At 39.0% G+C, this 21,614-nt stretch overlaps 1 long non-coding RNA gene across 1 annotated transcript in view; it reads right to left on the reverse strand.

Moving 5' to 3' along the window:
- Positions 1-1,132: 1,132 nt before the first annotated feature.
- The window catches only part of LOC134485928 (uncharacterized), a 165,337-nt gene continuing 144,855 nt past the window's right edge, over positions 1,133-21,614 (reverse strand). Inside the window, exons 2-3 of the long non-coding RNA XR_015671984.1 lie at positions 9,431-9,571; positions 1,133-1,751 (exon numbers count right to left, since the gene is read on the reverse strand). This is a non-coding gene — a long non-coding RNA (uncharacterized LOC134485928). The remainder of the gene's footprint in view (positions 1,752-9,430; positions 9,572-21,614) is intronic.

Here is a 21,614-nt window from a genome sequence, read left to right on the forward strand (position 1 = left end):
CTGAAATATATGGTTCAGCACTCAGATGTGAAGCCATCAACTCCCCATATGGCTGTTACCAAAAATCATTAGCTCTAGTATATCTTAAAGGCTGTGTTCTATCTCTTCCGCCTTGTGCTTTTCCGTAAGCATGAGAGAAGGCTAAGTCACACATGTCATGCTGTGATATGAGTTGACTAAGGAATTAATGGTCTAAAGCAATTAAAGGCTTCTTCCTTCAAAATGTGCCTATGAGAATCTAGTTAGTTCTATTTCTTCACGTAACATCTCAAAGCAAAAAAGTAAAACATGAATATTAAATATCATTAGAAATAAAAATTAAATAATCTAAAATTTCTATTTTCAGTTTGAAAATGTTTATAGACTGTTTTCAACTTCTACGGACATGCTATCATGTGCAGACTAGTATGTTTGCATGTGTACATTTACATGACTCTACCTACCTCTCTGTTACACATACACATATCTTCAGTGCTTCAGCTCTATATTACTGATTGGCATGCATTCATACATGACTATATTGTTTGGAGTGTGACAATCAGTTCTAGTTAAAATTCAGAGACCTAAGTACCTCTAGCAAGAGAAGAGGAGACCCCAGGTCTTCTTTTGCTATGGAGGAGTGGTACTAGCAGAGCTTCAACACTTTAACCCTTTCTTAGAACGTCTGAGAAGCTAGCAAGGATGCTACACAAGAAAAGCATGGGAGTTGGCCACAGCAAAGGTTGTTGGGAAATCTGGACCATATTTCTCTACAATACCATTATGGAACTCCCAGTTTCTCCATGGATAGACGAACAGAACGACAGGCCTTCTGCTTTGCTGCTTTCCGATTGCCTACACGACTCTACACATTCTATTTCCCCAGAAGCTACAAAATCAACAGCAGAGCTGCTTCACGTGGGGCAAACTCACCTCAGCACGTCCTCCTGCATATCGGAAAGAGAAGATTGAAGAATGTCCTATTTTTTACAAGAGGCCATCCAAGTGACTATCCCAAAAATACACTGAAGAGATCCAACATGTTCTATTTACCTGCTGAGAAAGTTAAAGTAGCCAGCTGGAAGTTTTACTGTGTGTCTTACTTTGGGTCTTATTGTTATGAAGAGGCACAATGAAAGTGACAAATACATTTATTTATTTATTTATTTATTTATTTATTTATTTATTTATTTATTTATTTATTTTTACACTCCAGATTTTATTCCCTTCCCAGCCCATCCTCCAACTGTTCCACATCCCATACCTCCTTCCCACCCTCTATCTCCACCAGGATGTCCCCACCTCACCTACCCCAGCAGACCTCTAAACTCCCTGGGACCTCCAGTCTCTTGAGGGTTAGGTGCATCTATTCTGACCAAAGCCAGACCCAGCAGACCTTTGCTGCATATGTGTTGAAGGCCTCATCTCAGCTGGTGTACGCTACCTGGTGAGTGATCCAGTGTCTGAGAGATCTCCGGGGTCCAGGTTAATTGAGACTGCTGGTTCTCTTCCAGGTTCGCCCTCCTCCCTAATTCAACCATAGAGATTACCAGCTTCTGTCCATTGGTTGGGTATAAACTTCTGCATCTGACTCTTTCAGCTGCTTGTTGGGTCTTTTGGAGGGCAGGCACGATATGTCGCTATTTGCGAGTGCTCCATAGCCTCGTTAATGGTGTCAGGCCTTGGGTGCTCCCCTTGAGCTGGATCCACCTTTGGAACTGTTGCTGGACCTTCTTTTCCTCAGGCTCTTCTCCATTTTCATCCCTGCATTTCTTTCAGACAAGAAAAATTGTGGGTCAGAGTTTTGACTATGAGATAGAAATCCCATCCCTTACTTGATGCCTTGTCTTTCTGCTGGAGGTGGGCTCTATAAGTTCCCTCTCACCACTGTTGGGCATTTCATCTAGAGTTCCCCCCACCTTGAGTCCTGAGAGTCTTTCACATCCCTGGTCTCTGGTACATTCTGAAGGGTCCTCGCAACTTCCTACCTCCTGAGATTGCCTGTTTCCATTCTTTCTGCTAGTCCTGAGGGCTTCAGTTCTTTTCCCCCACCCAATACCGGATCATGTTCCCCTCTCACTCCACTGCTGTCACCTTTCTCTCCCCAGTCCCTCTCTCCCTCCTTCCTTGTGGTTGCTTTTTCTCCCTCCCAAGTGGGACTGAGGCATCCTCACTTATTGACTCTTTTTAGTTCTGTGGACTTTATCATGGATACTCTGTACTTTTTTTTTTTTTTTTTTGCTAATATCCACTTCTTAATGAGTACATACCATGCACATCCTTTTGGGTCTTAGTCACCTCATTCAGGATGATATTTTCTAGTTCCATCCATTTACCTACAAAACTCAGGATGTCCTCATTCTTAATAGCTAAGTAAGTAGTTTCATGTGTAAATGAACCACATTTTCTGTATCAATTCTTCTGTTGTGGGACATCTGGGTTGTTTCCAGCTTCTGGCTATCACAAATAAGGCCACTATGAACATAGCGGAACATGCGTCCCTATGGCATGGTGGGGCATTTTGGGGTATATTTCCAAGAGTGGAATTGCTGGATCTTTAGGTAGGTGTATTTCCAATTTTTGAGGCACTTCCAAATTGATTTCCAGAGTGGTTGTACCAGTTTTCAACCCCACCAGCAATGGAGGAGTGTTCCTCTTTCTCCACAACCTCACCAACATGTGCTGTCACCTGAGGTTTTAATCTTAGCCAATCTGATTCGTAGAAGGTGGAATCTCAGGGTTGTTTTGATATGCATTTCTTAAATCACTAAGGACTTTGAATGTTCCTTTAGATGCTTCTCAGCCATTTGAGATTCCTCTGCTGTGAATTCTCAGTTTAATTCTATACTCCATGTTTTGATTGGGTTGTTTGGTTTTTTGATGGTTAGCTTCTTGAGTTCTTTATATATTTTGCATATTAGCTCTCTATGAGATGTGGGGTTAGTGAAGATTTTTTTCCCAATCTGTGGGTTGCAGATTTGTCTTATTCACTATGTCCTTTGCCTTACAGAAGCTTTCCAGTTTCATGAGGTCCCATTTATCATTTCTTCATCTTAGAGCATGAGCCATTGGAGTTCTGTTTAGGACATTTCCCCCTGTGCCAATGAGTTCCAGGCTCTTTCCCACTTTCTCTTCTATTAGACTGAGTGTATCTGGTTTCATGTTGAGGTCCTTGATCCACTTGGACTTGAGTTTTGTGCAAGGTAACAAATATGGGTTTATTTTCATTTTTCTACATACAGACAACCAGTTAGATCAGCACCATTTATTGACGATGCTTTCTCTTATCCATTGTTTATTTCTGATGTCTTTGTCAAAGAACAAGTGTACATAAGTGTGTGGTTTTATTTCTAGGTCCTCAATTCTATTCCATTGTTCAACCTGTCTGTCTCTGTACCAATACCATGCAGTTTTTATCACTATTGGTCTGTAATATAGCTTGAGGCCAGAGATGGTGATTCCCCCGGCCGTTCTTTTATTGTTAAGAATTCATTTCACTATTCTGTTTTTTTTCTGCCTATACAGATGAATTTGAGAATTGCTTTTTTCATATCTTTGAAGAATTGTATTGGGATTTTCATAGAAATTGCATTGATTCTGTAGATCGCCTTTGGTAAGATGCCCATTTTTACTATGCTAACTTTGCCAATCCATGAGCATGGGAGATATCTTCATTTTCTGAGGTCCTCTTCAATTTCTTCTTTGAAAGACTTGATGTTATTATCATACAGTTCTTTACTTGTTTGGTTAGAGCTACACCAAGACATTTTATACTATCTGTAACTATTGTGAAGGGTGTTGGTTCCCTAATTTCTTTCTCAGCCTGATTATCATTTGCATAAAGGAAGGCTACTGATTTGTTTGAGTTAATTTTACACTAAGCTACTTGTAGTTGTTTATCAGCTGTAACAGTTCTCTTAGTATATGGGGTTGCGTTGTGTACAGTGTGTGTGTGTGTGTGTGTGTGTGTGTGTGTGTGTGTGTGTGCGCACGCGTGCACGCATGTCATAGCAAATAGTGAGATTTTGACCTCTTCCTTCCCCATTTGTATCCACTTGGTCTCCTTTTATTGTCTAATTACTCTAGCCAGAACATCAGGTACTGTACTGACTAGAGAGGGAAAGAGTGGGCAGCTTTGTCTTGTCCCTGATTTTAGTGGGATTTCTTCAAGTTTTTCTCCCTTTAATTTCATATGGACTGTTATTATGTTTAGGTATGTAAGATGAACTCCTGATTTCTCAAGACTTTTAACATGAAGGGATGTCTTTGTTTTGTCAAAGGCTTTTCAGCATCTAATGAGATAAATCATGGGTGTTTTTGTTTGTTTGTTTGTTTATCTCCCAGGTCTCTGGTACATTCTAGAGGGTCACCCACCTTCTACCTCCTGAGGTTGCTGTTTCTATTCTTTCTGCTGACCCTCAGTGCTTCAGTCCTGCCCCCCAATATCTGACCATGTTCCCCTTTTTTCATACAAGACACATGAATTATTTTTCAAAAATCAAGAGAGAGAATGTTATATACTAAATATTTCTGTCTGTCTAACATTTTATATTGGAATTGTAACCCCCTAATGTATTGGCATTAAGAGGAGGACCCCTGTGAGGTTATTAGAACATGAGGGGCAAGCTCTGTGACTGTTAGTTTCCAAATGGCTAATTTTTCCTTATGAAGATGTGAATACATCACAAGACCTATTTTGAAGCAACTATTGTGAATTTTTATGAAAAACTATCCACTCTACACTTGTCAATTTGCATGATAATAACAAAAAAGAGTCTAGGTAGATGATTTAAAATAAATTACTTTTCTGCTTGTGAATCTGGGCAACTGAAACTCAAGAAGTTTCTGGGTTGCCCTGTGGTGAAATCTGCTTCTTTCTTCATAGGCCATTCTGGTGCCATTATAAAAACCAAATACCAGAGACCTATCTTGTCATTTTTATCCATTAAAAGACACAACCAAGGGCAAGTGGAGAGTAGATAGAGTATTTTTTTTCATAGAAAATTTCACAATATTTGCCTAAAATTTGCTATGTGATATATTTATATTTTGATAAGGAAAAATTAATCATTTGGAAACTACTAATAATCATACAGAATTATATGAAATAATTCATACAACTTTGTATATGTGGCTGCCTGTGTGTGTGATGGAGAGAGAGAGAGAGAGAGAGAGAGAGAGAGAGAGAGAGAGAGAGAGAGAGAGAGAAGACAGGGTGGAGAAATGGAGAGAGAAGTCAGCTTGCAGTATACTCTATCCTGACCCCAAATTCACTACCTTTCTGCTTCAGTGTCTAGTTTGCTGCCTCATCACACTTCATAAGAAAGACAGGAATTTTTATTGGGATATTATGTAATTCATGAAGAGTTCAAACTATAGCATAAACTTGTGTGTTACAGATGACAATTACATCGTCATACAAAAACAGATAAAAAGTCATTGAATAACTAATTTTCAGTAATCTAATTGAATGTAAGGCCAGTGGGAGTGTCATAGGCCACACTTGCCACTTACAGTGGTCCACTCTAATGGTCATTCATGTCAACAAAGGACTCTGGTGGTGACTATGAAAAAAAATCGAAATAACTCTTCCAGAGATTCTTTGGACAAATAGAGGATAAAGGTTCTTTCCTTGGGCTCAATAAGTGAATAATGTAAGTCCCGCAGGCAGGTGGGTAAGTCATCTCCTATTCTAGTCCTCTGGCCACATCAGTGTAAAGTGACATCAGGATCTCCCCCAGCTTTGTCTCTCATTTCCTACCTAGAGGACTTTTGCCTGTAGAGCCAAATATGATACGTAGAGTCACCAAACTAGATATCCACCCCATACCTCTCCTTTCTTCAGCTTAATAGTTCTTAAAGTATTATATATATACTTTAAGCCTATATTGCATATAGGCTACACATAGGATGCATGCAAATGTTGATGTAAAGATAAGAGCGATGCTTTTTTGTAGGGATACTTTTTATGATAATATGTGAGCTTGTTCATACATGGTATCATATATGGTTTTTTTAATAGCGATTCTTATAAATTGAGTCTAATCTGTTGAGACTTCTAGGTTCATACATTTAGTAAGCAGGAGCTTTTGGGTGGAAGGCTCCCTGGCCTTACGACACTGTATTCCATCTCTGCCATGTCTGCAGCTGAAACTATTCCATATACTGCTCACAGCCAAGACTGCTGGTCTCTCATGTGATTTCTGGTGGCCTATCCTACGTGGTAACTCCTAAATCTCTTCACTTTGAACTACTTTCCAAGATGGCAGACCGATGTACTGAATTTTTCTCTCTTTATTTCCTTTAGAATGCCCCCCAAATTAGATTGTGTGCTGGGAGAGCTACAACTTCCAAAAATCAATTGTTAAACACAAACTTTTATTTGTGTTTTTACTGAAAAGTTTTGTTATTTTCATGTAATGTATTCTGATTATGGTTTTCCTTCTCTGAATCAGTCCCAGATCTGCCCCATATCCCTACTCACCCACATCCATATCCTTTCTTGCTCCCTCTCAAAAGAAAATAAGTGAGCATTAAAATAATAATAATAATAATAATAATAATAGTAATAATAGTAATAAACAAACAAGCAACAACCTAAATAGGACAAAACAAACACAAAAAAGATTTCACAAGAAAATCAAAGAATACTCAAAAGAAACACATATCGATGTAGAGACATACACATTGGCAAACACAGAAATCTCATTAAAAACCCAAAATCAGAAGGAAGCCTCCAGGTTATATAAACAAAATGCCTATAGGGAAAGGAAAAATTGAGAAAATAAAATGCCCAGACATATCATGGAGAAACAAAAGCAAAACCAAATCAAACCAAACCAAAACAATAACAACAATAACCAAACACCCCAAAACTACCATTGAGTTTGTTTTGGGGTGGTCGTGTACTTCTGGGCACCAGACCTGGCTTCAAGAGTGGTTTGTATACCCAGTGAGCATCTTTTGGAGAAGACTAATTTGTCATTTATGAGTAGTTATCAATTAATTATAGCTTGAGGGTTGGGAATGTTAGCTAGAAACACAGACATCATTAAAAAGCAATTTACACAAACTCATAAGTACTCATATTTGAATCAGAAGCATTACTCATGTGAAATGTTATTTTGTGCAAATGTATTCTTTGACTACCATCTGTTCTTGGAGTTATTTCTGCGTGTGGAATTCACACATCAAAAGTTCTATACATGGAAGGATACAGTCTTAACTCTGTGTTCAAAGTCGTGCATGCTTGTTTCCAACAAGAGCAAGCTCCATTCGGAGGAGCCAGCTATGTTAGTAAACCCGGCAAACAGGCCAAACAGGGCAGCCTCCCCTGGAACACCAGCGGGTGGTCTCTGGGCTCATTATTAACTCTTCTCTGGATCTACAGTTTTTCACAACTCTGGATGCACTTTCTAGGTCCCTTTACTTAGTAATTTCTCGATAATTCAACTGATCAGATGATTACAAGCAATTGGTTTATTAGGAAAAGGAAATGCCCAACAAGTACTCTAACTAGAATGCCTTCGCCTGGCGAAGTCCACCGAGTTTTCCTCTGATGGGTCATTGTGACTCTGAGTGGTATGTCTTCTCCCTGTTCCCCAGACTACTGCATCACATGCTAATCTACACATGCTAATCTACACAAGACTCCTGGTTTTGTTCTTGGCAATTCAGAAATGTATAACAAAGTCCCTGTGATAAAGGCTTTTTACTTTAAATTATAAATTCTTGTCTCATCCTTAATCTCGTTAGGAAGCAGAGAGAGTGAGTAAATTTCACCGGAGAAACTCCATGTTACTGAGATAATCAGCTGTGAGGGTTAACTGATCAGCTGTGAGGGATATAGTGATCGCATTTGAGAGAGATTAGGGCTGCCCAAAGGAAGAGCAAACTTGGTCAGGAAAATCCCCTGCTTGTTTAGGCCTGCAGCTTGTTTGGGAAGGAGTGGTTGAGGCTCTGGGAATGGCAGAACTGGGCTACTGGTGTTTCTGGGTGGAAGCTGGTCCACACTCAGCAGACAGGAAGGAAATGAGCCAGCCTGCTGGGTGCGGGCATTCAGCCCATTAAGCAAACCCACAGAGGAAGTCCTGGTGCTGCTAAAGACTCTAAGCCTGGAGCATTCAGTATCAGAATGCTTCAAGTGTAACTTTCTGAAGGTGATCATAGGGCTTGATCTGAGCCTATGAGGTCACCGTGTCCTCTGGATACGTGGCTGGATAAAAAGGCTACCACATGTTCTCACCACACACCCACATCATGTACGGAATAATGCATCAGAAGCCAGAAGGGTAACGCCAAAGCAAAGCCACTCAGAGGAAGACTAACAGAAAGAAAAAAAAAAAAATTTTTTTTCTTCAGCGTGACTCTCGCGCCCTCTATTGGCAAATTTGGTATCATGCGACGTTTACAGAGCTGTTTTATAAGGAGGGTGTGTTTTGGGAGTCAATCTGGCATTGTGTTCTCTCTCGATCCTCAGTAGAGGGTCTTGGCTGATACATTTGTAAAGTTAGTCCCTCCATTTTGTAATGGTATCTTTCCTTGTCATCTTGCCCTATCAAGTTTGTAAGTCGGAAATTTAGGGTTCCCCTGATTCTCCTGACTCTTCGGCGACTTTCTCCATAGCAAACATCTGCCTCAAATAAACTCTCTCTCTCTCTCTCTCTCTCTCTCTCTCTCTCTCTCTCTCTCTCTCTCTCTCCCTCCCTCCAACTTATGTCATTATCTATCCTATGGACGACTCTATTTATTTCTTGTGAAGAAGTAGCTAAGGGCCTGTAGTTCATGAGGCATTTTACTTGGCAGTCGAGGTAGGTAGGTAGATATAATCCATTTATGTTATTGAAGTTTGAACTGCACTCTGTCAATTAGTAACATTAGTAATTCCAAGCATAAATATTGAAATAACATAACCATGATTAAAAATAATGATGACAATAGAAATAGGAAATTGCTTATAACATGTCAGTAAGATTTGACCTAAAATCCTGATACTAGCTAGCTTCCTCTAGTTAGGTGGAGACCCTCAGGGGAAAACAAGGAAGGCCATCCCTTCCAAAGAGAGAGAGCAAAATCTCTGGAGTCAAAAGTAAAAATCATTTAAGACTCTGAAAATTATCTAAAGAATCACAAAAAATGTGTTTGGAGGGAAGGGAATCTGTAAAACGATCCAGCCCATGGACCATGTTAAGACTCGGGAAACATGTTAAAGATGTAGGTATTTTCTCCAAGACCTTTGATAGGATTTCCAGTGGTTTGTCATTTGGCTCCCTTTTGAGATTCTTTTCTGCTTCCCCGCTAAACCAAATCTTACTCTCCAGGTCTCCTTTCTCATCACAAATATCATAACCACTTATCTTTACGTGATGTTAAGCTCTATCCTTCCGAGTTTCCAGTTCCAATGGGGTGCCCACCCTGAAAAAAGGTGCTCAATGATTCTCTACTCCAATACTTGGTGCTTAACTCTGTGTAGTTTTAGGGTGCAGCTCTTTTCTACTCTCCCAGTCAGCTTGCTTGCTTCGTGGTATGCTTTGAGACGACTTGGTGTATTAATCAGCTCTTCAATTACTAGAACACAAACCTTGAGATGGACCTATCAAAAATCAGAGAGATCTTTATTTTAGCTCATTGTTTTGGAGGTTCAAATTTAATATCAGGCGCTCGACTTCCTTCAACCCCAGATGAGTGTCATGCCTCATTATGGACTCAAATACTTTCTGGTCAAGACAGGAGGCAAGAAAGAATAGGGATCCCACAGTACTCTTAGACATAGGCAGTCAGTGACTTCAGGAGCTCAGGCTGAGCCCTGCTACTTAATTTCTAGCATTTCTTAACAGTGCCAACCTGGAACCCAAACTCATAACACAGGGACTTGACTGGGAGAAATTTTCATCCAAACCATAAATTTCAAGAACCTTGTAAAGTAAAGAACTGAAGAATTGTGGCATCAGACAATGAGGAATCTAAGCTCCCTGCCCCTAGCAAACAGTGGAGACATTTGTCAACATCTATGAGAACCAACTATCCCAAACAAGGAAGAAGGTGAGTAAAACTCTAGACATGTTAACTGAAATTTCATGGGAGTCTGAACTAGAGAAAAAAAAAGCAAGTATGATGCACCCTGATTCCAGATATTAAATAGACCCAGAGCTATCCACATGAACGCATATCCAGTCAAAACATTCAGACTCTCAGTCAGTCTGAACTTCTCTACCAATTAAATTTCACAGGGATGAATTTAGACATTATCTAAATACCAAGATAGGTTTTTTTTTCTAGTACTTCATTTATTACAGTGATCTGGGAAGAAATTTCATATATTATCATACAGTGGTCCAGAAGTCACAAGTTTTGATATGTAGAGTTCTAACTGAAAGTACAACTGAGATGTATTAATAGTTACTTTTTTTAAAAAAAAGGTTGAGAATAGATTTTTTAATATAATATATTCTGATTATGATTCATTGCCACCAATTCCTCCCATATCCTCCCTCCCACCCACCCAAATCCCATACCATTTCTTGTTGTCTTTATCTCATTAAGATGCAAACAGTCATATTATTATTATTATTATTATTATTATTATTATTATTTTAGAAAATAAAGACAAAAATCAGGGTAAGACAAACAAAAGAAACAGAACCAGAGGAAAAACTCAATAAACATGTATAGACACAGAGACACATATATTTGCACACAGCGAAATCCCACTCAAACACAAAATTAGACATCATAGTATCTACACAAATGGCCTATAAGGGAAACAGAAGAACAGCAGTAAGGAAGTATCATGAGACAAAGAACCTCCAAATATCCCACAGAGTTTGCTTTATGTTGACCACCTCCTGTGGCGTGTGATGCCTGGCGGAGTGGTTTGTATGCCTAGTGACAGGTCATTGGTAAAAATTAATTTTTATTTGTGAGGGCTTTTGGTATTATCTTCTGGGTTAGGAATGGGGACTTATATCTACTTCCTGCCTTCTGAGACCTGATCAGGCCTGGACCTGTGGGGGCCCTGGCATGCCTAAATTCATACATGCTTTGGTCTGGCTAAGTTTAGAAAACTTTGTCCCTCCTATCAGTCACTTTAATCTAATCACATGAACATTAAAATCTCAGCTCACACAGGACCCCTTGGGGAGTTGTTCCTAAGTACACAGAGTGGTTGTATCTGCCACACTCTTGGGAAGTACATTAATGCTGATTTTCCTTCAAAGACTGTTCCTGTGCCTGTAAGCTGTCAGGACTCTCTCAATCTGCTGAACACTGAAGCCAAACAAACAAGCAAAAAAACAAAAACAAAAACAAACAAACAAACAAAAAAGGTCCAGGAGCAGAGCTTGCAGCACGCTGTTAATGTTGTGTGAGTGGACTGCAGAGTTGGAGCACTTGGAATGCGTACCTATTTTTTTGAAATCATGAAACCAGGACCTCAAACACCATATCATTTCTGAGGTGTAAATAGTGAACACAGGGACTTCTGAGCAGAATAGATGGACAGAGAGAATAGAAAGTCATCGACTGAGGCCCAGCAAATTTTTTGAAAACGTTCTCTTTTTTTTTCTGCCTTTTGAATCAGTGGTGCATGCTCTGGAACTGATAAAACATAATATCCAGAAAGGTTTTGTCTTCACTCTCAATCCAGAAAACTTACTGTGGTGGTTTGAATATGGTTGACCCAGGGAGTAGCACTATTAGGAGGTGTGGCCTTGTTGGAATAAGCGTAGCCCTGTTGGAGAAAGTGTGACATAAAAACCTTCAGAAACAAGAGAGACAAAGACATAGGCATGGAGAGACAGAGAAACAGAGTGAGGGGAGAGAGAGAGAGAGAGAGAGAGAGAGAGAGAGAGAGAGAGAGAGAGAGAAGAGCAGAGGAGAGGTGTGAAGGTTTTAAAATATCTTACAGTTCCTATCATTTTAACTCTGACAGGGAGGCATTAGATAAGTGGAATGTCTCAAGTATGTCAGATTTTATGCAACATTTATTGAAAAAGACTCATCTTCTTTTGTGAATAATGTCAGAATATTGAAAATTTAAAAAGTTAAGCATACAAATGACAAATTCTGCTAAGAATAAATTTTGTCATCCAGAATCTAGAAATGTGTTCATGTCCAAGTCTTTTTTTTCCTAAAGACAATTGGATCAGTCTTCCAGAGTTGTCTAAGATGTCCTTCAAAGGAAATCAACAAAATCCAGTGTACAACATTAAAGACCAAAGTAGTCATTCAAGAACAGGAGAAACATCAAAATAAGCATCTCATGTTAAACAGCGAAGTTAGAGCTACTGAGATTCCTAACACTATGGCAACTCTCAGTTAAAACCCAACAGTCATGCAGCTGTATAATTCTCTTCAGGGATAGTAAACCTTTTGAAAATCCAAAACAAAGTTATGACCTACAAAAGTCATGCTTCAGAACTGTGCAATCACATTATGAAAAACATTACAAGAAAATCTCTAGTGTTTGAAGCAAGTTTAAGTTTACAGTCTTAGGTTGGGCCACTTGATAGTTGTCTGAAGGGACCCTGTAGGCAGGGGCAGGAAATCTAACAAGCCTGAGCTTGTTGAGTCCTAGGCTGACCTTGAACTCAGGAATATGCCTGCCTTTGTATCTTTCTGACAAGCTGACTCATAGTGCATCTGCCTCTGCTCTACTAGGTTCATGAACCCCCTTATACATTCATGTGGCATCCTTATATTTTGATAGTTGAGAAATTATGTCACCCCATACCTTCCACATGGCCAAGCAGGACTTTTGGCACTTATCTAAAAAGACAATAAAGCCAAATCTCCATATTGTCTTTGAAAGGTATTGTAAGAATAATAGTGAGTGCTTTGTTTTAGTGTAAATAACTATGTGACCTTACAGTCAAAAGTGAAAGTAAGGCTTGGTACACTTTTCTCTGTGCATTTCCTCATTGTGCCAATTACTGAGTGTCAACTGTAGTTGTAGCAAATGAAAGCACAAATATATAGCAAATATATAGGCTTTCTACAGAAAGAATATAGGATTGTCTGTAGAAAGATTTCTATTTTCTTCTTACAAAGACAAACCTGTGCTTTTGGAGATGCCATTTGTGAACCTGAGAACTTCCTCTCAGAGACTGATTATCTGAGAGTTTTATTAGCAGTGGATGTCAATTGATATTAGTTTGAATAGCAGTAAGCAATTTACATTCATTTTCTCCTATTTTACCAAGCCAACAGTAACACACACACACACACACACACACACACACACACACACACACACACACACACACTTGAAAAGACACCATACTGAGTCCACCATTTAAAGTTGCTCAAATGTGCACGTGCTTAGAGATGACCATTTAGGATTAGATAATGTATCATGGGACTAGTTGCTAGGAAAGACTGTGTCTCCTCTCAGCAGCCATTATTTACTGTGACTTTTCACCATTGGGTAGTGGCTTAGATTTCCCCCATCCATGTTGGGATTTCAGCTACTGTTGTCACTCTCCCAATCTTGGTCAGGTGACCTTACTATTTCGATTTCATGAGTGCAACTCCTTGTTGTATATAGAAGACACCATCTCTCAGCATATGTCCTCATCCTCTGGCTCCTGCAACCTGCCCATCCCTCTTCTGAGGTATTCCCATTGGTAATGGCTACCCCACAGTCATTTGCTGTCTACCTATTGGCTAGTTGTGGGTTTCTATGATGGCTCCTGAGTCTTTCTGACCTAGAACACTTTCTTTTTCTCTTCTTGGTTGTCTCTGACATTTCTGGATCTGTAGTTTGGTTTCTGCCATTAATCTTGTGAAGAATACAGTCATTATTATTTTACATATTTTTTCTACCTCTAGTCTACTGACATTGTCCCTCTGTCTATAGCATGACACTTGTAGATGTCTCAATGTACTTGTGTATTCAGTTTTGTTTTGTCTTCCTGCTTGCTGTTTGGTTGGTCTTTGTTCTCTTTCCCCTTCAGTTTTGGAACTTTCATTGTAATATGTTATTGTTGTTGCTATATGAGTCTGTTACCAAGTCCCAAGTCCCTCAAACATAAAGTTAAACTTCAAAACTTGTGTGTGTGGGGGGGGGGGAGTTTCTTCCTCTTTTAAAAAGATTCTCATTTGTTTGGTTGGTGGGTTAGTTGGTTGGGTGGTTTTGGCGCCTTAACATGTTTTATAGCTCTATGTCTTTACAGTATGCTTTTTACCCCACTAGAGTCCTTAGCATATTAATTTTAACTTAATTCCTAGTTCAATATCGCTTTGACTCCTGAGTTAACATTCCCTCTGATGCTTATTCTTATTCTGTAAGCTATTGGGTATTTTTTCCTTTGAGTAGATCTTACCTTTTTTCTGGAGAGTGAAGCATAATGCTCTGAGTAAATGTAATTATGTGGGTAAATAGGCTTTGCTAATGTTTGCAAAAGGAAGTCTTCCATAGTAGAATCTAGGTCAGTCTCTTATGAGTCTTTGCTTTTGGAATATGATCTTTGCATATGTTTCTTAGTCACTAACCTCCCACATTAGTGGCAGAGAGGCAAGAGTGAGCTGGATTTGGGAATTACTCTTCCCTGGGTCACTCAGGCTTGGAAAACAAAACAAGAGGTTGGATCTGGTTCATTTTTATAATCATAAGCCATTGGGAAGGGTGTGTTTCTGTGTATTTGGAAAATGTTTACTTCCCCTTCTGACTGCCAAATGACTTTTGCTCTGACATTTACATTGTGAGCTCCATTGAGTTCATAGATAGGAAATTTACAAAAGTATGGCTGTTGTGGGGTTCTTATAAGTCTTAGTATTCAGACTTGTCCACAGTGCACTTCTAATAGCTAAATGATGGTAGTTCAGGTTTCCTGCTCCTACTGGCTCCTTTGAGGTTGTCTATACATATGTGGTTCCGGGTATCGCCTGTCTTTCTGGTGCTGGAGGCAGTGGCTTGCCCCACATTCTCCCCTTTCATACGGAACCTGGACAAGTTGTTAAAATCATCGTCAGCTCACTTGACCTCTTGTCAGGTTCATGATGCTTTTCAAGCTCCACACATGCTGTGAATGTGTCTGGCTAATGGGGTAGTGAGCTTTGGTGGAAGGAAAGCAATCGGTCGTTGTATACTAGGTCTCAGTTCTTAGTGAGTCCTAGCCGTTGGAATATAACCTTTGCTTGGGTTTCTTAGGTGCCTTCTTCCCCATCTATGTAGAGGGAGCTGAAGCAGAGTAGAGAGGTGGGTATGCACCTTTCCTGGAAGCTGAAAGTCTACGTGAATTTATGGCATCTCTGTTACAATTTTAATTAATTATTTGCTTCAACCTTCTTACAGTGGCTGCCTCTGCCCTTGAGAGATTGCTCTGCTCTGATTATTGTCCTATACTTATTGACACTGTATTGTCAACGCTGGCATATGACTATTGTCTTCTTAGAGTTAGACTATGAGTATGTGTAACCCCCTCAGACTTCCGTCTGTGGTACGGATGTCTGACGTTGCTTTGAAGATTCGAACTTCTCACTATCCGGGTCTCTTCCACTCCTGGGTTGGCATCTAATGATTTCCCCCTTGCTGGGAGTTGTATTTTTCTACTTTGATATTTTTTTCTATACATCTTTGACTGTGATTTTACCACTGACTATGTGCTTGGCATTTCTATCAGTATCGCCATGCTTTATTCTATAGTCCATTTATAGTGCTTGGGTATTTTTAAAATCTGTTAGAAGGAACTGGAGCATCCTCTGTCCTAGTTTTTCCTACTACTAAAAGGAAATAACAGTGTTCCACGCAATTCCTCCTGGATTATGTAGTTTTCTAATTTGTCTGGTTAGAACTAACACTGTTTCTGACCTTGAACCATCTTTTTGGTTAATAGTAACTTTTGGTTAAGCCTTTTACACAATTTCTGGCTTTTAGACTCAAGGGAGAGGCCTTATAGCCTTCTGTGCATTAGTTTTTCAGTATTCTACTCTGCCATTCCTAGCTTCATTGGCCTTTTTATATTTCAACTTTCAGTCTGCTCATCTCCAAAGGACTCCAGGTTTTCCTTGTTGGGACATGGACCTCTCACACCCTGGCATAGGCAGCTGACACAGGTCTCTTACTTACTGTCCTCTCCTCGGGGATATCTGTATAAGCTGATGATCAAATGCTGAAAAACTTGCTTTGTCTAGTTTATCATCTCATATGTGGTCATAAGATAAGCTTTCTATCATTCCATTTTGACTAGAAGAATATATTTCATAATTCAGTATGAAACTGTTAATGACTCCAGTATAAAAAGAAAGACAACTAAAATTGAATCAGAACTTAAAAATTAGGATGATAAAATTTTCATCAACCAAGACCAGTGAGACTACTTAGCAGATAAAAGTTCAGTCTTCAAGAGCCACATGCTGGAAGGAGAGAACTGACCATCGAATATTGTCTCTGATTTCTAAATACATGTCATGCCATGCATGCCCTGGAAAAAAGGGGAAAAAAGTACCAGAAAGTGGTTTGAGGTTATGAACACTAATTGCTTTACAAGGACTAAGGGTTAGGATCACAACTTCCAAATCAGGTGGGGCAACTCTTTCTTTAGTCCTCCCCTGGAATCTGCACACCTATGGCACTCATATACACAGACATGCCTTCACAGGAACAGAAATACAATAAATGTAAAGTTTTTAAATTTCAGAAAATCCTTAAGTCAATATTTGTACAAAATTGTCCTGTCTCATGACAGTATGTTATAACCAGGTCTAAAACTCAGGCCATGGCTTAGTCTTTAAGAAAGAATGTGGCGGGTGGGGGAGCACAGGCACAGAGGTAGGGAGTGGGGGAGGGGATGGGAGTTTGTGGAGGGGAAACTGGGAAGGGGGATAACATTTGTAATGTGAATAAATAAAATAACCAATAAAAACAAACAAAGATATTTACTGGTCCTTTGAGCTGGGAGTCTTCACTCTCTTCTATACCTATTATCCTTAGGTTTGATCTTCTCATTGAGTCCTGGATTTCCTGTATGTTTTGGACCAGTAGCAGTGGGTCAGAATGACTAGGTTCACACTGCTAGCAGGTATGGACTCATCTGTCTTAGCCCCTGTCCTCCCATAGTGTCCAGTACCCTGTAAATGTTTAACAAACATGAGCAGAGTAAACAGTGATCTGTCATGTTCTACTAGGTCCAGAACCCCTGTCTGGAGTTACTCTTCAAACAAAAGTTTGAAGAGGGAGAATTCAAGCAAGAAACCCCTGATTGTTAGAGTTTTGCTTAGCTCAGAGAGTGTTCACCAAGTTGAGTTGCTAAGCATAAAATGTGTCAAACACCTCAAGTTTAAAACAGCCATTCTCTGGCTAAGATCAAAAACTCAGGTGACAGCAGATGCTGGCGAGGATGTGGAGAAAGAGGAACACTCCTCCATTGTTGGTGGGATTGCAGACTGGTAAAACCATTCTGGAAATCAGTCTGGAGGTTCCTCAGAAAATTGGACATTGAACTGCCTGATGATCCAGCTATACCTCTCTTGGGCATATACCCAAAAGATGCCTCAACATATAAAAGAGACACGTGCTCCACTATGTTCATCGCAGCCTTATTTATAATAGCCAGAAGCTGGAAAGAACCCAGATGCCCTTCAACAGAGGAATGGATACAGAAAATGTGGTACATCTACACAATGGAATATTACTCAGCTATCAAAAACAACGAGTTTATGAAATTCGTAGGCAAATGGTTGGAACTGGAAAATATCATCCTGAGTGAGCTAACCCAATCACAGAAAGACATACATGGTATGCACTCATTGATAAGTGGCTATTAGCCCAAATGCTTGAATTACCCTAGATCCCTAGAACAAACGAAACTCAAGACGGATGATCAAAATGTGAATGCTTCACTCCTTCTTTAAATGAGGAAAAAGAATACCCTTGGCAGGGAAGGGAGAGGCAAAGATTAAAACAGAGACTGAAGGAACACCCATTCAGAGCCTGCCCCACATGTGGCCCATACATATACAGCCACCCAATTAGACAAGATGGATGAAGCAAAGAAGTGCAGACCGACAGGAGCCGGATGTAGATCGCTCCTGAGAGACACAGCCAGAATACAGCAAATATAGAGGCGAATGCCAGCAGCAAACCACTGAACTGAGAATAGGTCCCCTATTGAAGGAATCAGAGAAAGAACTGGAAGAGCTTGAAGGGGCTCGAGACCCCAAAAGTACAACAATGCCAAGCAACCAGAGCTTCCAGGGACTAAGCCACTACCTAAAGACTATACATGGACTGACCCTGGACTCTGACCCCATAGGTAGCAATGAATATCCTAGTAAGAGCACCAGTGGAAGGGGAAGCCCTGGGTCCTGCTAAGACTGAACCCACAGTGAACTAGTCTATGGGGGGAGGGCGGCAATGGGGGGAGGGTTGGGAGGGGAACACCCATAAGGAAGGGGAGGGGGGAGGGGGAATGTTTGCCCGGAAACCGGGAAAGGGAATAACACTCGAAATGTATATAAGAAATACTCAAGTTAATAAAAAAAAAATAAATAAATAAATTATATTCCTCTATAATCATTAGCCTGTTTAGTCTACTATAGCAGTAACCATTCAAAGAAATCACATTAAAGACTATGGCATACTAAAATAAATCAACTACATCTCCATTAAAAAAAAAAAACAAACAAACAAAAAAAGAAAGAATGTGAAAATAATGTTATTTTGTTATACTTTATAAAATATTATACAGGCTTGAAATTGATAAACAATACAGATAAAGCCAACATAAAACAAATTAGTATCTATTTTTCTATCTATTGTCATTTTAAATTTATTTGACACAGTGTATTTCTAGAGGCCAAGATGGACTGGAAGTTACTGCACATCCCAGACTGGCTTTGAACCTGCAGCAATTCTGATTCAACTGTGTAAACTTTTGGAGGGCATGGCTCACCTACCTGGTTTATGGTAGAGTTTCTAAACCTCATGCAATGTATCTTAAAATAAAACATATCCAAATCGCAGCTCAAAGCGATTTTCTATGTGATTTTTATGTAGAGTTTTTCAAATACTGTATTTTATACTAAATAATTAGATACCTCTCACTGAAGCTGCTCTTCTAAATTCTGTTGGCAGTTTACACAATTTAGAATCCCTTAGCCTAGATAGCTTGCAACAGCAAATTTTCTGGGAAGCATTATTATATTGATAGTGTGACCTGCACACACACAGTGAGAGAGAGAGAGAGAGAGAGACAGAGACAGAGACAGAGACAGAGACAGAGACAGAGACAGAGACACAGAGAGAAGAGACTTATGAGACTTTGCTTGCTTTTATTTTTATATTGCTTTATAATACATTTAAAGCTTTTTGTGTGAAAATACAGGAAACTTAAATTTTTTCTGATGTCAAAAAGATAGATAAAATATACAGACATTACATATGGAGGTATGTAAGTAAAATTTGGACACAGCATACAGGGAAAAGTCATATATACAAACTCAATTGATTGTACCAAGCATTTCACAAAACATTTGTGCATCAAATTATCCCATTCTTTTGAATCTTGAAAGATCTGGGAAATTTATCCACACATACACTTATATTATGTTTGTCAAGAGGGCATAAACCAATAATGAGTGCCTATAACTCCTGAATCTAAAATCATCTGATGCTTTTAGAACAAATACAATAAATAAAAGAATGTTCATATCTGTCTTTTTTTGTACCACGTAATGTTCATGGAAAATTTAGTAACAGAAAGTTAATTCCAACCTTTGAGACAGGCATACTAATGTTAAGTAATAATGGTTTTAATACAGCTCTACTCAGTTCTAATTTTCTTCAGGGTAGAATTGAGCTTTCCAAGGCTGGAGCATTAATGGTGATTTAAATTTCATTAGGCAGTAGAAGATCTCATACTCTCGGTGTATTCAAAGGAGTGCAGTACAGTCTCCTTAATTACAATCTGGATCATGAAAACATCTTAAAGTGAGCTAATAAAATGACTGCAGTCAATATCTGAGAAACTTCAGAGACTAAACAGTCTCCAAGAATCAACAAATGAGAAAATACTCAGCACTTACAAATGTGTCACAGGTGACTACCTAAATGTATTTCAAAGAATTTCTTTAATACCTTTAAAATATATTGAAGTGAATTTTCAAAGAAATGCTTTTCTTTTTCCTTTTAAGTACAGCAGTAACCCTAAGGATAATCTTCTGGTTTAGTGTTTAAAATCTAAATGAACCACAAAAAACTGTACTTCTGTTTTCAGCAAAAAGTAGATTTAATTGAAACTTGGGGATATGACAGAAGGATTCATTAAGACACTTACAAAACTTCAGTCTTTTTATGTAGCTTTTGGTGGTAAAGAGATATTAGCAGAATAACTACAGGTTTGTTAGATCTAAATCTCTTTAGCAATTATTCTGTTCATAGTTGATTAATTTGGTCAATTGATATTCAATTAGAAAGAAGCCTTGGCTCTGTTTTGTATTTTTCCTATGCAATAGCACATAAGGAATTTGACGGAATGTAAGGCTTGTAGAACATAGACTTAGCGTGACCTAGCTCCCTAGGTGACATGTGTCTCCCAGCCCAGCTGTGACTTACTCCTCAATCATCACCTTCAGTCAGGCCAATAGATCCTTTAGGGCTGCAAGAAACCAAAGGACTTTATCCAGCACTGTTTCATTCTAGAAAGAACTATGCCAAAGCCTTTTTCTGTTTTTCTTTTTCATACTGTGGGTTATCAGAAAATAGAATTTGTACAAGCCTGTGTGTATCAGATTAGTCAGAAAAGAGTCACATTACCTCGTCAAAACACATAAAACAGAAAGGTGATCATTTTCACAATTATGACTTAAACTCATGTTTAAACCCTTGGCCATACAAAGTAAAAAATGGTGGCATTCATTCTGTCATGCAGTGAAGGGGATATTGGTTATTTGAATAGCAAGGCTCAGTCCTGCCACAATTAAATGTATTCTAATGGCAGGAAAGTAGGAGGAATAATTAAAGAAGATATTAAAATCACACCTGAATTAGCTACCAAAGCCTATAATCAGGAATTGAAATTTAATAACAAAGAAGTATAGAATATTTGATCTTGTAGCATTCATACATAGCTCTGCTGAGGGTTGGTTTTTGAAGAGTCACAAGTGAGGAGTCCAATTGTGTTAGTGATGGTGTTGCAAAGAAGCAATGCATAAAGCTGATTGGAATTTTGTCATGCTGTAAGAGATCATCATGGACTTATTTGTCTTATCTTGGCTGATCTCTACTGTCTGTTAGACAATGGCTAGAGTACTGTAATCCATCTCACCGTTCTTTCTAAACATCTCATTTACAAGGAACTCTAGTGAAGTACATCTTGATGAGCCACAGAAGTTTTATTTAAAAACAAGGTATTTGGAAAAAAAAAGATGTAGGACTTCTGTGAAAGCTCTCTTCAATTTGGAAGAACCATAACATGAGGAAAATAGCTGGGTTTTTTTTTTAATTTTGTATATGGGTAAGTTTCATTGAGCTCTTCTTATGTTGAGGACAGAAAGACTTGTATTCTTAGTATTTATTGATTAAATGGAACTTTTCACAGAGTTCAAAACATAGGGTAAATCAATCAATGTAGAAGACTATTTTTATGAAATGAAGTGTCTTCTTTAGGATTTTATTGCTGTGAGCAGACACCATGAGC

This window comes from Rattus norvegicus, chromosome 2 (genome assembly GCF_021556685.1).
Source record: "Rattus norvegicus strain SHRSP/BbbUtx chromosome 2, alternate assembly SHRSP_T2T, whole genome shotgun sequence".
NCBI lineage: Eukaryota > Metazoa > Chordata > Mammalia > Rodentia > Muridae > Rattus > Rattus norvegicus.